This window comes from Ranitomeya imitator, chromosome 8, assembly GCF_032444005.1.
Source record: "Ranitomeya imitator isolate aRanImi1 chromosome 8, aRanImi1.pri, whole genome shotgun sequence".
Taxonomy (NCBI): Eukaryota; Metazoa; Chordata; class Amphibia; order Anura; family Dendrobatidae; genus Ranitomeya; species Ranitomeya imitator.
This window is the reverse complement of record NC_091289.1, coordinates 195339543-195355524: the sequence shown is the minus strand read 5'-3', so window position 1 is coordinate 195355524 and position 15982 is coordinate 195339543.

Here is a 15982-nt window from a genome sequence, read left to right as displayed (position 1 = left end):
TTTACAGTGACAGACTGGTACAGAGGGGAGAGGACCCTGTCCTTGCGGACTTACCGTACATTCTATGGGATAGTGGGGAAGAGACAGAAGGTAGGGGTGAGGCAGCGGCTCTAGTGGTGGTGAGGCGGTGGCTCTGGCGGTGGTGAGGCCGCGGCTCTGGCAGTGGTGAGGCGGTGGCTCTGGCAGTAGTGAGGCAGCGGCTCTGGCAGTGGTGAGGCGGTGGCTCTGGCGGTGGGGAGGCGGCGGCTCTGGCGGTGGTGAGGCGGAGGCTCTGGCGGTGGTGAGGCGGTGGTTCTGGCAATGGTGAGGTGGCGGCTCTGGCAGTAGTGAGGCAGCGGCTCTGGCGGTGGTGAGGTGGCGACTCTGGCGGTGGTGAGGCGGCAGCTCTGGCGGTGGTGAGGCGGCGGCTCTGGCGGTGGCGAGGCGGCGGCTCTGGCGGTGGTGAGGCGGCGGCTCGGTTATTGTTGGCTGTAGGCTTTCCAGCAGTTAGAAGAGGGATAGAAGCAGATGGGATTCAGGGGGTGCAGTGGCAAGTTCACATTAGGAGACAGTTCGCACATACCTGTGAATGAAAGGAGATGGATCAGGGAGTGACAGTATGAAGGAGAATATACCATGGGTTATCATTGTGGTATATTTCTGATGACACTTAAAAGATGTCACTTCAAATGATGTCACATCTGACCGAGGCCATATCGGACCAGTACCATGCAACTTATACCATTTGAAGAGTCCATGAAAAATGGATGAATGTGTATCCCCGCATCCTCTGCCCTCCCCGATTACTGGTGATCCTGATGACTGCCATTAATTATAACTGTGAAATGGTTCTCGCTCACTAATGGAAATACGTCTGCTGTGGTTTCCTATTAGTGTGGCAAGGCGAGAGAACGCAGGTGCATTAGTCAGTGACTTTTTGCCTATTCCGCCTATTGTTTTTTATCATTTGGATGGATTACCGATACACCCACATTCAGTCCTTTGTTGTCCCATTAAGCACAGAAAAAGTAAATCCTCCAAGCCTAATCAGTGGCATCTTCTAGTTTTGCATCCTCCTGGCATGGGGTAGAGCTTTTACTGATTAGGGGGCATTTACTGACATTTAGTAGTTGCGTAGGCCAGATACACATAGTAGGTCATTGTAACTCATGGAATTAACAAGAAGTTACACCTATAATAAGCATTTACAATATTAGCAAATTAACATACCTGTCGCGTTTGGAGCCGAGCAATCATTAATTGTTGCTATGACAAAATTCTCCTGCATTTGAAACGCCGCCCTGGTGTTAGTGGTAATGTGGAGAATTAATGATGCGCTGCAGAATCTGGTATTGCTGGACTTTTAATTATGTTATTAGCTGTATGGAAACCATCAACAAGCTGTTATTGGCAGACCCGCTCTTCTCATTTGAGTGCATAATTGTGTCCCTGAATGAGCGTTGGGACTGATGAGATCGGTAACACCAGGATCACATCCAATAATACAAGTGTTTATATCTATGCAGCGCCTGTGATGCAGGAGACGGCTGTTGTATGCATCATTATATCCTGTATGGGAAATGACCCGGATCTAACAGAACCAGACAGTAGGTATCTGATGAATGCTGATCATAAAGAGTTAACTCACTGAGCTGCTGCGTGAAATGCTGAGACATTGGGAATGTAGAGTTAGCATGTGTACATTTATCCACGTCCTCTCAATATGTAAAGATTACGCCACTGGATCACGACAGAAGCAATTCATGCTGTTAAGTAAGACAAAGGAAGTTCCAGCACTTATAGTGCTGTCAGAAGGCTAACATAAAGGAACCGTCTCCTGAAAAAGAGAGCAAGGAAAGTCATAAAGCCGGAGAATCAGGACAGTTCTTGGACTGTTATATGCACTAAAAGCAGATTTATTTTCTTGTGGGAGATGAAAGCAGCAAGACCACGATTTTCTACAGGTTTATATGAAAGGATCCAAATGTCAAGTATTTTTATTTGTAAAAAATACCCCCCAAAAATTTTTTGTATTGTATTCAATAAGGCATTTTATTTCAATCCAGAAATGAATCCAGCCGTACCCTGCGTTTACTTTGGCGCAATGAAGCAAGTGAGATCCGTGTGCCAAGGCCTCCCAGCGCTTTCCGCCGCTCCTTACCCATCAGATCCCTCGGATGTTCCAGTTTTCTATATGCTCAACCTGGAATAAACCCGTCATCTAAATAAACTTTTCTTTGTGTCTCTCGACAATTGTTTGGACATTGGAGACTTCCGTGAACTTCACTTTTGGCTTTTCCTTCCACTCTTGGTTCGATTTAAAACTTTCTGTCCGAGGGTGAATGGTTAATCAGCTGCATGTCACCTCCTGGATGCAGGACATTCGGCAGATGATGAATCCCTGCGCCCCTGCACCAGAAGGAAGATAATTGGGACATTTAAGTGCAGGGAGATTGCAGAACTGAAGGTCATCGAGCCATTATGCGCTTGGGAAGTTCCTGGAGGACGGACGGCGCATCCATCTCATCCTACGTGCGCCGCTTCTCAGCCTGCAGGAAAAAGACTGTGCAGATCTTTAGGATTATTTTGCAATGATTAATTAAGATAATGGTTTTCTCCATTTTGGGTGAAGCAGACCTGAAGGTGTCGCGGAGGGAGACGAGGGGGGATCGCTGGGGATTTATCACCTCGCCATGAACATCTGCTTATAATAAGCACAATTTGTGCTGCACTCCAAGCCAAGCTGCTCTGTATGAAGGATTCTTGAAGCTGATCCCATCAATACTGGAAAAAAATCACAACGTTTCTGCATCAAAGCCGAAATGCGCTAGTATAGTACGGCTGTGATCACGGTAACATTGCTCAGTATTCAGCTCTGATGGAGCTTCACTAAGACCTGCATAGAGCTGGGACCACCGTAACAAAGGCTACCGTCAGTAACACACTACGCCGCCAGGGACTCAGATCCCGCAGTGCCAGACGTGTCCCCTGCTTAAGCCAGTACGTGTCCGGGCCCGTCTGATGTTTGCTAGAGAGTACTTGGATTATCCAGAAGAGTATTGGAAGAATGTCCTATGGTCTGATGAAACCATAGTAGAACTGATTGGTAGAAACAAAACTCGTCGTGTTTGGAGGAGACAGAATGCTGAGTTGCATCCAAAGAACACCATACCTACTGTGAAGCATGGGGGTAGCAACATCATGCTTTGGGGCTGTTTGTCTGCAATGGGACCAGGACGACTGATCCGGGTACATGAAAGAATGAATGGGGCCATGTATCGTGAGATTTTGAGTGCAGACCTCCTTCCATCAGCAAGGGCATTGAAGCTGAAACGTGGCTGGGTCTTTCAGCATGATAATGATCCCAAGCACACTGCCAGGACAATGAAGGAGTGGCTTCGTAAGAAGCATTTCAAGGTCCTGGAGTGGCCTAACCAGTCTCCAGATCTCAACCCTATAGAAAACCTTTGGAGGGAGTTGAAAGTCCGTGTTGCCCAGTGACAGGCCCAAAACATCACTGCTCTAGAGGAGATCTGCATGGAGGAATGGGCCAACATACCAACAACAGTGTGTGCCAACCTTGTGAAGACTTACAGAAAACGTTTGACCTCTGTCATTGCCAACAAAGGATAGAGATTAAAATATTGAGATAAACTTTTGTTAATGACCAAATACTTATTTTCCGCCATAATTTGCAAAGTAAATTTTCCAAATCTCCCAAGGTAATTTTCTGGATTTGTTTTCTCATTTTGACTCTCATAGTTGTGGTCGACCTTTGATGTCTTTTTATGTGGGAGAACTTGCACAATTGGTGGCTGACTAAATACTTTTTATCCCCACTGTAGATGTATTTCTTTATATACATTCATGTAGATATATATATAAATGTACACACAGTACATTGCAAAACCCATTTGGAAATTGCACATTGTAAATTGTACTGAGAGGGCGATGATATGAACATCATGCTCTGTATATTGAAGTCAGATGTGAAGAAGATCTACAGGCTGCGCAGTGGAAGGAAGATAATGAGATTGATAAGAAGAAAAGTAACACAAGTGATCAAAACCGATACAGTAACTACATGGACAATGCAAAAAAAGGAAAAGCTTGATCATTTTATCTTAATATATACAGTATATTTTATTTCTTGTGCTTCTCATACCACTGAATGTATCCATATCTTAAACTGTGAGTAGTAAACTTTCACTTCTATCTACATTGAATACATTATTTCCAATCAGACACATTTGACATGGAAAAAATAATTTTTACATACGTTTATCGTTAGTTAACAAAAATTTGCACAAAAAAATGTTAACTGAATGGCACTGTGAGTCTGCAGCTATTGTGCATGTGTGTTACAGTATGTGTATGTGTGTCTTTTATATATGCTCGTGTGCATGTGTGCATTATGTTTGTGTAATGTGTATGTGCATATTTTATACATGCCTATGTGCATGTTTTATTAGATATTTGCTTGTAAATTTGTAAATGAGCATGTAACATATTAGCATGTGCATATTTTATATACATGTGCAGTGGAGACACGGGGGGGGGTCAGCAAAATACCCAAGATTGTGTAAATTACAGTGTCTCTCCGCTGACTCGCCGGGATAAGAGTAGCTGTGACTTCAGAGCTTCCAGAGCCAACTGCCCCACCATGCACGCACACAGGGAGGAGGTAACAACAATATTAGGAAGATGACAGTCCATTCAAGTACAAGGCCAGTTGACTGGTGGGTCACAACCTGGCTTCTCCGAACATCTCCATGGAGCCCGGAGACCGGTGGGTCCCATTTCTAGCCCCCACAAACGTATCCTTGGGGCTCAGGTGACCGGTGGGTCCAAATCCTGACTACCCCAAATGTATCCATGGTTCAGCAATGGTCAATGGACAGATCTGTATTCTAACAGCTGGGGCCGGGGTACCCTAGGCTGGCATCTTGTAGAATGATACATCTGTATCCTTCGTGATGGAGCCATGATGTCTTGGCTGCTGTCCTGTAGAGAGTCTCTGGTTGTTTTGGATGTTTAGATGTCTTGGCTGAATCTCTTGCTTATGTTACAGAGGCATATAACCTCTTTTTATAGTTGTCAACTGTCCTCTAGTATTCACAGGTAAAGGGGAAGAATTGTGATAAGACTAATGTTCCTCTGTTTTGCAAGTCAACAAACTGGGTAGCCTGGACAATGTGCAATCAACATATCAGCTAACATCATTGTTCCATGACCCCTGTATCACTAGTCATCCAGGATAAGAGCACAATATGTTACAACAAATTGTCAACTTACAAGTCAATATTACAGGCCTACAAAAACAAAAGTATGTTTTCTTGAACAACCTGAAAGAAACACATAAATTCAAAAGTCAACATATAGATAACAGTCTATTCTTCCTTGCTTGCTGAAAATAGACATCTAGCTCATCAAAATAAAATGCTGTGTCGTCATATGTGCCTAATGCAAATACACTGTACATGTAAATGTGAGTGTGTATATACAGGGTAGAGTGTGATGGAGAGAGTCGCAGACACAAGTTCTGTACGGGGGCCCTTCGATGTAAATGTCACCCTTGGGATAAAGCAGAGGGTTACAACTGTCAGATGAATGACTGATAGTTATCTCATGTGTATGGCCAATTTATTGCTGTGGGACCCAGTGATATTGATATTTTTGCCCCACCACTGTCATGGTGCGGTTGTGTAGTATTACACAGAGGGATTTACTGAGTGCTATCACTCGTTCTACGACAGTCCGCGCTGTACAGGGTGAATTGTTCCGTAGAGTCACTGGAAGCTTCCATCCAGCGTCCATGGTGCAGGATTAGTTATGGATCCATTTTTTACATTGGTTACATTACATTGATGCAAGTCGTTATGTAGGACAAGGAGACTGAGATCTATTACATGGTGGCGGGGGCTGAGTACAGTTTGTTCCGCTTGGTCATATTAACTCTTTATTCGTGAAGTATCACCTCTCCGAGCAATAACTGTGCTGTTTCGTGGAGCTTTCCTTCCATTATCCACTTCAGCGCATGCCACGCGCCCTGAGATCACTGACAGATGTGCTTAATTGTGCATTATCCCCTCTGTAATGTGCACATTGGATGGAAGATGGAACTTTTTTGACTTCTTCACTTCCGAAAGGAAGAATTTCTGGAGACAATAAACTGCATCAATGAATACAAAATTGAAGAGTGAAGCAACTGAAGGGGGACACAGGGCCGGTGTGTTGTGGGTCGGAACGGAGTTCTGGTTGCCCTGAAACCCCTCTTCTAAACAGGAGTCAGTGATGGGTGTGAGGTGCGGTGGAGCCGGTCCTTTACTCACAGTTCCCGCAGGAGTACCTTCTACCTCCACATCCATGGGACAAGACAGGAGACCTTGCTCCGGGGTAACAGATTCAGCTTTACTGTGCAGCTCAGTTACACATGGCTGCAGCAGACAGAATAAGACAGAGTCCCATTTTAGTGATGTGTCCATCTTCGTCTCCTTTCTGCCTCACTTGTTCCTAGCCCAACTTTCCTAGCCGGCGCTAGGGACTCTCCTAGGCCCTAGGGACCACTATCCTTTCCTTTCTATGCGACCCGGCTGACATCCTCCTCACAGGGAAGGCGGACATGGTATGACTTTCAGTGCCCCTTCCGGACCTTAGGCCCAAGACTGTCCCGGCATCCAGACGAAACTTACAACGTGTCCTCACGCTGTGGGGAAACCTGACCTGACAGCATCCGTTCTGCTCTGCTGCATCTGCCTCTTCTTGCTCCTGATGACACTGTCTTGTCCACTCTCCACTCCACCCTGAACTTGTACTTGACTGGGTCCTGGACTCTGACTGACTGACTGAGCGAGCTCTACTAACCCAGAAAACCTTTTTTTTATACAAAACTTGTCTAATCCCAACTCTATTAACTATATAATCCCTAGTGTAGTACGAACTGTCTCCCTATCTCTGTATGGTTCCCCTAGTGCACAGACCTCCCGCATTCCCAGGGACGGCCTTAGGCAAAGCCTGTAGGAGAACTGAACACACAACATCGGCCATGGGGATAAAACATTGCATGACTTTGATCACACGTATAAACATTAATACATAGAACTACAACCATCATAACCACAACCAATGGTGCTATATAAATAAATAATAATAATAATAAATCTTTCTACAACATCTTCATCATCCCAGCCTCCCCCTCTACACAACTTTTCAAAGTAGTTCTTAATTAGGGATGAGCGGATTTGAAAGTTCAGGTTCTGGTACCCGACCACAACATTATTCCAAAGTTCGGTTAAGGAACCAGAACTGCACCCGAACTGGACCCAGAACCTCTAACCTCATTGAAAACAATGGGGACCCAAACTTTTGGGCTGGATAATTCTCTCTATCACTTCCTCAGAATTCCGCACTTCGGCATTTAGCACTGGACATTAACTGTCCGGTACGAACCCCACTCTTGTAAATTACTTGCCCCCGCACCTGCATGATTGCTGACAAATGACTATACATAGAGCTAGCGAACCCTGTGCAGACTGACGTGGTCAAGTGTTAGCACTTTCCATCCACTTCTTCTTTTTCTTAATCAAGAAGAGGAGCAAAGGAAATGGCATAACCATGGAGGCGCAAGCATATGCATAGGAGCTGCATACAGAAAACGGAAGAAAATTCCAAACAATTACTACTTGCAAAGTTCCTTCATTTCTGATTTCAGCAATCAAAAAAAAAAATCCAGGACACTTTATCCATTCTTGGAGGCAAGCAATGTGGCTTGCCATTTAATAAGAGCAAGCAGAGATCTTGAAGATCGTGTAGATTTAATGACCTTAGAATATTAAAAATTGCTTTTTTTTTTTTGCAGAGGCTGAAGAAAACACCCCCTTGACATCTGAGATTTTTTCCAAATCACTCACAGATTTTAGGTCATTGTTTTTATCTCCCATGTTATTCTGTTGCAATCACACGAATGTAATAAAATACCCGAGAGATGAATGAAAATGTTGGAATGCGAGCCTTGCAAAATGTGCAAGAAAATCCGGCAGAAGAGTAATTGAATGATATTGTACAGAAGTCTCACACGTAATAGGAATAACAGCGCGGCGGATAAAAAAGATGTATGTAATGAAATCTGCAGTCACCCGGCCAGAGTCACAAAGAACAAGACGTGCGTTGTGAAATCTCGCCGACTCTTTTCCAGATGTGCCATTAGAGTGGCTCTCCGGCCCCTGAGCAATGCTGATGTTTAGTGGTGCAATCTCTATGAGGGGGAGAGCAGTGATCGCCGTTCTGGCGCAGCGAGCAGCAGAGACCTTTATAGAATGACAAACGCAGTGCTATGCCGCCGCTGCCACCGCCGCTTGTCTCGCCGCCTCCGCCGCTGTCCCGGGTGCCTCCTCATACTTACCGTTCTACGGCATCCCGGCGCGCTTCTGTTCTTTCTCCTGCTTCCGCTCCTCTGCTCGTTCGTCCGTCTTCTGTTCTCCCTCGGGTGCGCGCGCGCACTAGGTCCCACTGCGCACGCGCACACAGCGCTCTCTGATTCAGCCGCTCCTTCCGCTCCTCTCTATGCCTCTGGAGGACCCTGACCCGGAAGGTACGCTGCCGCTCTGCATATCAGGCCGCCTCTTCCTTTTGGCGGTGCCTGATTATCATTTGTTTCTTGCAAGTGACTCTGGCCCCCGTGTTCCTCTGCGTTCTGTCTGCAGCTAGCCCTCCGTTCCTGTTCTCCTTAGCTAGTCTGCTCCGGACTGACCATTGTCCTTCTCTTTGTTTCCTTCCCGCTCCGGTCTGCCTGTGTCTCCGTCTCGTCAGTGTACCTGTGTATCTGCGTTGCCTCCCTGCCGGTATCTTCACCTCGTCTGTTTTCCTGTGTCTCCGCCTTGTCTGCCGGTTTCTTTCCCACCTTCCCCTGGACTTCCGTCTCTTTCCTATAACAGCCTGCGTCTCAAACTCCGTACGTGTTTTCCTGCGTCTCTGCCTTGCCGTTCTTCCCACCTTGTCGCTCCAGGACAGGCCGGAGCGAGCCACCCCCTCCCCCCCACGGCTAAGCGAAGGCCAGCATGACAATGGGTTGGAGAGGAGGGGGTGGGGCTGAAAGGGTTAACAGTATAGGGGGCGGGGGAGATAGTTGAAGAGAGGGTTAGGGAAGTGTCAGGGGGCGGGGGCCGGTCAGTTCCCGCTCACCAGCACTGAAAGCAGCAGCATGTCAGGTGTGGACTCTGTGCTGCAGAGCCTGAGGGCGGCTGCAGCCTCTCGGCCTCCCGGATGGCTGGAGGCGCAGGTGGCCCACCTGCTGGACGGCGGCGCCGGCGGCAGCGGATCCCCGCCGGCGGTCCCCCATCTTGATCGGCGGGCTCGGCGGACACGGCCCCCCGAGCGCCTATCGCCGGATCCTGGGCCTAGCGCCCCCCGCAGGCGTAGGAGCCCCTCCCGGGACCCTCCAGGCCGGGCGCCGGTAAGAGCAGCGGCGAGTAGGCCCCGGCCTGGGAGGAATCCGACTGCCAGGGGGGGCGCAGCGGCGGTTGCTAGGCCCTCACCTCGTGGTGCGGTGGGGGTGGAGCCAAGACGCGCCGGGCAGCGCTTGGGGCCTAGAGCAGCGGGAGGCCGCGGCGGTGCCGGTTCCGCCGCGCGGTCTGCCTCGGCGGTGAGAGCGGGGCCCAGAGGAGCGGTGGATGGAAGCGGGGCGGGCGGCCCGAGGCAGGACGGCGCTGGGTCGGCCCCTACTACAGTGGCGGGGGGTCCCCCTGCTCCAGGGCCTTGGAGCGGACAGCCTCTTACGGCGGCCTGGACTGCGGCTGGCGCCGGTCAGCAAGATGTGCCCTCGCCGGTCCAGGCGGCGTCTCCCCCCATCGCGGGGAGTCCGAATCCAGTGTCCCACGGGCCAGCTGCGTCCGGGAGCAGCGGGTCTGACGGACACCTCCAAGGCACATCGTTGGACGGGTCGGTGGCGGATTGGGCCGTTCATGGACGTCCGGATACCAGCACTCCGGCTGGAGGGACCACAGATCCCTTGCAGCCCGGTGAGTATGCGTCTGTGTCTCGTGCTTGTTCTTATGATGCTAGTGCGCCTGCGTTTAGTGGTGGTCAGGGAGCGCTTAGCGGCGTAGCTGCGGCAGGGGTAGCAGGCGGCGGTGAAGCGGCAGGGGTGCGGGAGCTTTTGGTTAATGTGCAGAACCTGCTAGCTAGATTGGATCGTGATGTGGCTCCGCAGGGTTTTTTGGGTGCTTGGTCTGGTGTAACACGGAGTCCGGTTAGTGCGGCAGCAGCGCAGGCCGAGGTTGCGGAGCCAGTTTCGGTTTCTGTGCAGACTGAGAAGGAGAAGGAGTGTAGGGTCCACTTAGATGATAGGGCGCACGGCGAGGTATACGTGTGTTTTGAGGGCCCGTTGGGGGCGCATCTTAAGAAAGAGGTCAGGGAAAAGATTAGTAAGGATGAGTACGTGGAAATTTTTTCACTGCTCCCCTTGGAGAAATTTAACATTGACAAGGGGAAGAAGGAGGATTTAAAAAAGGAGGAGGAAGAAAAGCGGCGTTGGCGTTTGATTCCCCAGACTTTTGCTAATTGGCTTCAAGCTTTTGCCATTTTGGCCAGTGTTATTGGCGAGAAGGCTCCGGAGAATTGCTCGGGGCTGTTTTGCTACATGGATTCCATCAGTGAGGCTCATAGGGTGTATGGCGGTCAGGCGTGGCTGAGATACGATGAGCAGTTTAGGCAGAGAAAAGCTGTGCGGCCGGCTATTAGGTGGGACCAGAAGGATATTGGTCTCTGGTTGCGCGTGATGGCGCAGTACAAGTTCGGCCATCCCTTTCAAGGGGGGGCCGGTGGGTCCGGCCATGGATCTCAGTCCGGTGCAGGGAGCTCCTCAGGCAACGCCGGTCAGGCAGGAGGACAGAAGTTGGGTGTCTGCTGGCAATTTAATGAGGGACAGTGCAAATTTGGAAGCAATTGTAGATTTAAACATTTGTGCTCCCACTGCAGTGGTTCCTCCCACGGAGCCGCAAAATGCTTTAAGAAGGGCAAGGCAAAAGCAGGTCCAGGTAATTCCCATGGGGGAGACTCCGGTGATGGTGGAAAGGATGGTCCCTTATCTAAGTAGGTACCCGGATAAGGAAAAGGCGGCACTGTTACTGTCCGGTTTTACGGAAGGTTTTGTTATTCCAGCACCTCCTTTTGTGGTTCCCGTTGTTAGGAAAAATCTGCATTCAGCCTTGTTACACTCTGAGGTGGTTTCAGAGAAGTTACGTAAGGAGGTGGCTTTGGGCCGCATGGCTGGCCCTTTTGACCATGCTCCGTTTGAGGACTTAGTTGTTTCCCCTCTGGGGGTGGTCCCTAAGAAGGAAGCGGGAAAATTTCGCCTTATCCAGCACCTGTCGTATCCTAAGGGTAGGTCGGTGAACGACGGCATTGATCCTGATTTGTGCTCGGTGGTTTACGCATCGTTTGATGAAGCGGTAGCTTGGGTGCAGAGATGCGGAAAAGGTGCCCTGTTGGCAAAGACGGACATAGAAGCCGCTTTTCGATTGTTGCCGGTTCATCCGTCTAGCGTTAGACTTCTTGGATGTTTTTGGGAGAAAAAATTTTTTGTTGACAGATGTTTGCCCATGGGTTGTTCGCTGTCTTGTGCTCTGTTCGAGGCGTTTAGTTCCTTTTTGGAATGGGTGGTACGGGACGTGTCTGGTTGCGATGCGGTCCTACACTACCTAGACGATTTTTTGTGCGTCGGCCCGGCGGGGTCCGATTGCTGTGCAAGGATTTTGAATGCGATTGAATGGGTGGCTTCGCGGTTCGGGGTCCCGCTGGCACCGGGTAAGACGGAAGGCCCGAGTACGTGCTTGTGTTTCTTAGGCATAGTCATCGATACCGTGCGGTGGGAGTTTCGTTTGCCTGAGGACAAATTGACGGGCCTACGGGAAGACGTTGTGCGAACTGGTCGTCTGCGTAAGGTGCCTTTGCGAGACCTGCAATCTCTGCTCGGTAAGCTTAATTTCGCTTGTCGAGTCATGCCAATGGGGCGAGTTTTTTCTAGGAGGTTGGCTAGCGCTACGGCGGGAGTTAAGGCTCCTCACCATTTTGTGCGGTTATTAGCTGAGCACAAGGAGGATTTGGCAGTGTGGAGTGAGTTCCTGAAGTCATATAATGGTAGGTCGTTGTTTATGGCGGGCGTGATTGACAACGAGTCGTTGGAATTATTCACTGACGCAGCCGGAGGTTCGGGTTTTGGAGCATATTTCCAAGGGCAATGGTGCGCGGCAAAGTGGCCTGCGAGTTGGATTTCTACTGGTTTAGTTCGTAACATTGCTCTCCTGGAGATTTTCCCTATTTTAGTAGCGGTGCACTTGTGGCAAGATAATTTTCGGAACAGGCGTGTTCGTTTTCGTTGCGATAACATGGGGGTGGTTTGCGCGATTAATAGTTTGTCTGCATCTTCGCCGCCGGTGGTTTGCGTGTTACGGCGTTTGGTGCTGTTGTGTTTGAATTTGAACGCGCATGTCACAGCGTCGCATGTGCCGGGAGTTCATAACTCCATCGCTGACTCTCTTTCTCGTTTGCAGTTCGATCGTTTTCGGTCATTGGCCCCGGAGGCGGAGATGGTCGGTTTGGAGTGCCCTCCAGAACTTTGGCTAGCGGTGTCCGGGACGCTCAGGCATTGATTAAGGCGTCGTTGGCTCCCAGAACCTGGGAGGCTTATCAGGCAACTTGGCGGGAGTGGGAGTTTTTGCTAGCAGCGGAATTTGGTGGGTGGAGCTACCAGGATCAGATCGGGATCCTGTTGTCATGGTTGAGCCGGGGGGCATCAGCGGGTTGGTCTCCCGCAAAAGTGTCAAGAGTCATGGCGGCCCTGGCCTTTGGTTGCAAATTGCGGGGTCAGGACGATATCACCAAGTCCTTTTTGGTGCAGAGGGCCGTAAGAGGTTTTAGGCGGCGGCCCAGAGGAACAGATTCTAGGAGGCCGGTGTCTTTTAACGTTTTGGAAAAATTGGGCGAAGCATTGTCATCACTGTGTTCTTCATTTTTTGAGCTTTGTTTATTTCGGCTGGCCTTTTCATTGGCCTTTTTTGGGGCCTTTAGAGTAGGAGAGTTGGTGGCACCAAACAAAAAAGGGCCGGGGGGTTTATTGGCCAGGGACGTATTGTTGGCTGGGGGCCAGGTGGAGTTATGGTTGCGAAGGTCAAAGTCGGATCAGGAGGGGCGGGGCAGCAGAATTGTGGTGGGCTCAGTTGCGGGGTCCGTTATGTGTCCAGTCTCTTGCCTTAGCAACTTTTGGGGCCTGCAGCCTAAGCGGGATGGGGCATTGTTATGTCACCAGGATGGTTCCTGCTTGTCTCGATACCAGTTCACGGCGGTTTTCAAAAAGGCGATTTCCTCGGTGGGGTTGGATAGGGCTTGTTTCGCCCCTCACTCCTTCCGGATAGGTGCCGCAACTGAAGCGGCAATTGGGGGATTGGAGGATTCCGCCATTCGTAGGATCGGTAGGTGGCGCTCCAACCGCTTTAGAAGTTATGTGCGGCCACAGGGGGTGGTCGATGGGGTTTTATAGGCTTTATGGAGCGTTTTGCTGCAGTAGGGGACAGTTGTTAAGTTTGTGTTTGTTTTCCAGGTCACCAAGGTTTATTGGTGTGGATTCTTGGACACTCGTACGTGCACTGGGGAGCTCTGCGAGCCGACGTTCGGACGGAGGGCAGGCAACTCGGATTTGATCGAAGCGTCGCAGTCATCCGGTGGCTCGGTTTTCGGGGTATGGCCTGGAATCGCGTGTTGCGGGAAATCCAGAACAGTGTGAGACTGGACAGAGCTCCCGACGTTTTGGTTTTGCACGTGAGGGGTAACGATCTTGGGGTCCGACCTTTTCGGGAGTTGGTTAGAGACATCAAACAGGACTGTTTACGTTTGTGGGTTTTGTACCCGGGATTGACTGTCGTCTGGTCCGAAATCGTGCCGCGGAAACGGTGGAAGCACATGCGGTCTTTGCAAAAAATTGATAAGGCCCGCATAAAGGTGAACAGGGCGGTGTCTGCCTTTGTGGTTAGGAATGGGGGTGCGGCGGTCAGACATTTTGAATTGGAATCTGGAAATGGGGAGTATTGGTTGGCGGACGGCGTGCATTTGAATGCTGTAGGAATGGATTTTTGGGCTCTCGGGTTACAGGAGGGCATTGAGAAGGCCATAGCTTTTCGGTCGGGTGGGGTGTCGGGCCTTTAAGGTTTTCAAAGGCCTCTCGTTGTGGCGGTTGGGGGGAGTCCTTGGAGTTGGTGGAAATTGGTTTGGGGGGTCTGTTATGGCTGGCAATCAGGCAACACAGCGTGCAGTAATCAGCGCACATACAGAGATCTGGCAATAACCAAAAACAATAGGACGAGCTCTGAGACGTGGAATCTCTGTAGACTGCAGTACCTGATCTATCCTCACACAACTATAAGCAGCAGTGGATTGCGCCTATAACTACCTATGCAACTCGGCACTGCCTGAGGAGCTGACTAGCCTGAAGATAGAAATACAAGCCTGACTTACCTCAGAGAAATACCCCAAAGGAATAGGCAGCCCCCCACATATAATGACTGTTAGCAAGATGAAAAGACAAACGTAGGAATGAAATAGATTCAGCAAAGTGAGGCCCGATATTCTAGACAGAGCGAGGATAGCAAAGAGAACTATGCAGTCTACAAAAAACCCTAAAACGAAAACCACGCAAAGGGGCAAAAAGACCCACCGTGCTGAACTAACAGCACGGCGGTGCACCCCTTTGCTTCTCAGAGCTTCCAGCAAAAGTTAATAGCAAGCTGGACAGAAAAAACAGAAAACAAACTAGAAGCACTTATCTAGCAGAGCAGCAGGCCCAAGGAAAGATGCAGTAGCTCAGATCCAACACTGGAACATTGCCAAGGAGCAAAGAAGACAGACTCAGGTGGAGCTAAATAGCAAGGCAGCCAACGAGCTCACCAAAACACCTGAGGGAGGAAGCCCAGAGACTGCAATACCACTTGTGACCACAGAAGTGAACTCAGCCACAGAATTCACAACAGTACCCCCCCCTTGAGGAGGGGTCACCGAACCCTCACCAGAACCCCCAGGCCGACCAGGATGAGCCACATGAAAGGCACGAACAAGATCTGGGGCATGGACATCAGAGGCAAAAACCCAGGAATTATCTTCCTGAGCATAACCCTTCCATTTGACCAGATACTGGAGTTTCCGTCTAGAGACACGAGAATCCAAAATCTTCTCCACAATATACTCCAATTCCCCCTCCACCAAAACAGGGGCAGGAGGCTCCACAGATGGAACCATAGGTGCCACGTATCTCCTCAACAACGACCTATGGAATACATTATGTATGGAAAAGGAGTCTGGGAGGGTCAGACGAAAAGACACCGGATTGAGAATCTCAGAAATCCTATACGGACCAATAAAACGAGGTTTAAATTTAGGAGAGGAAACCTTCATAGGAATATGACGAGAAGATAACCAAACCAGATCCCCAACACGAAGTCGGGGTCCCACACGGCGTCTGCGATTAGCGAAAAGCTGAGCCTTCTCCTGGGACAAGGTCAAATTGTCCACCACCTGAGTCCAGATCTGCTGCAACCTGTCCACCACAGAATCCACACCAGGACAGTCCGAAGACTCAACCTGTCCTGAAGAGAAACGAGGATGGAACCCAGAATTGCAGAAAAATGGAGAGACCAAGGTAGCCGAGCTGGCCCGATTATTAAGGGCGAACTCAGCCAACGGCAAAAATGACACCCAATCATCCTGGTCAGCGGAAACAAAACATCTCAGATATGTTTCCAAGGTCTGATTGGTTCGTTCGGTCTGGCCATTAGTCTGAGGATGGAAGGCCGAGGAGAAAGATAGGTCAATGCCCATCCTACCACAAAAGGCTCGCCAGAACCTCGAGACAAACTGGGAACCTCTGTCAGAAACAATATTCTCAGGAATGCCATGTAAACGAACCACATGCTGGAAGAACAAAGGCACCAAATCAGAGGAGGAAGGCAATTTAACCAAG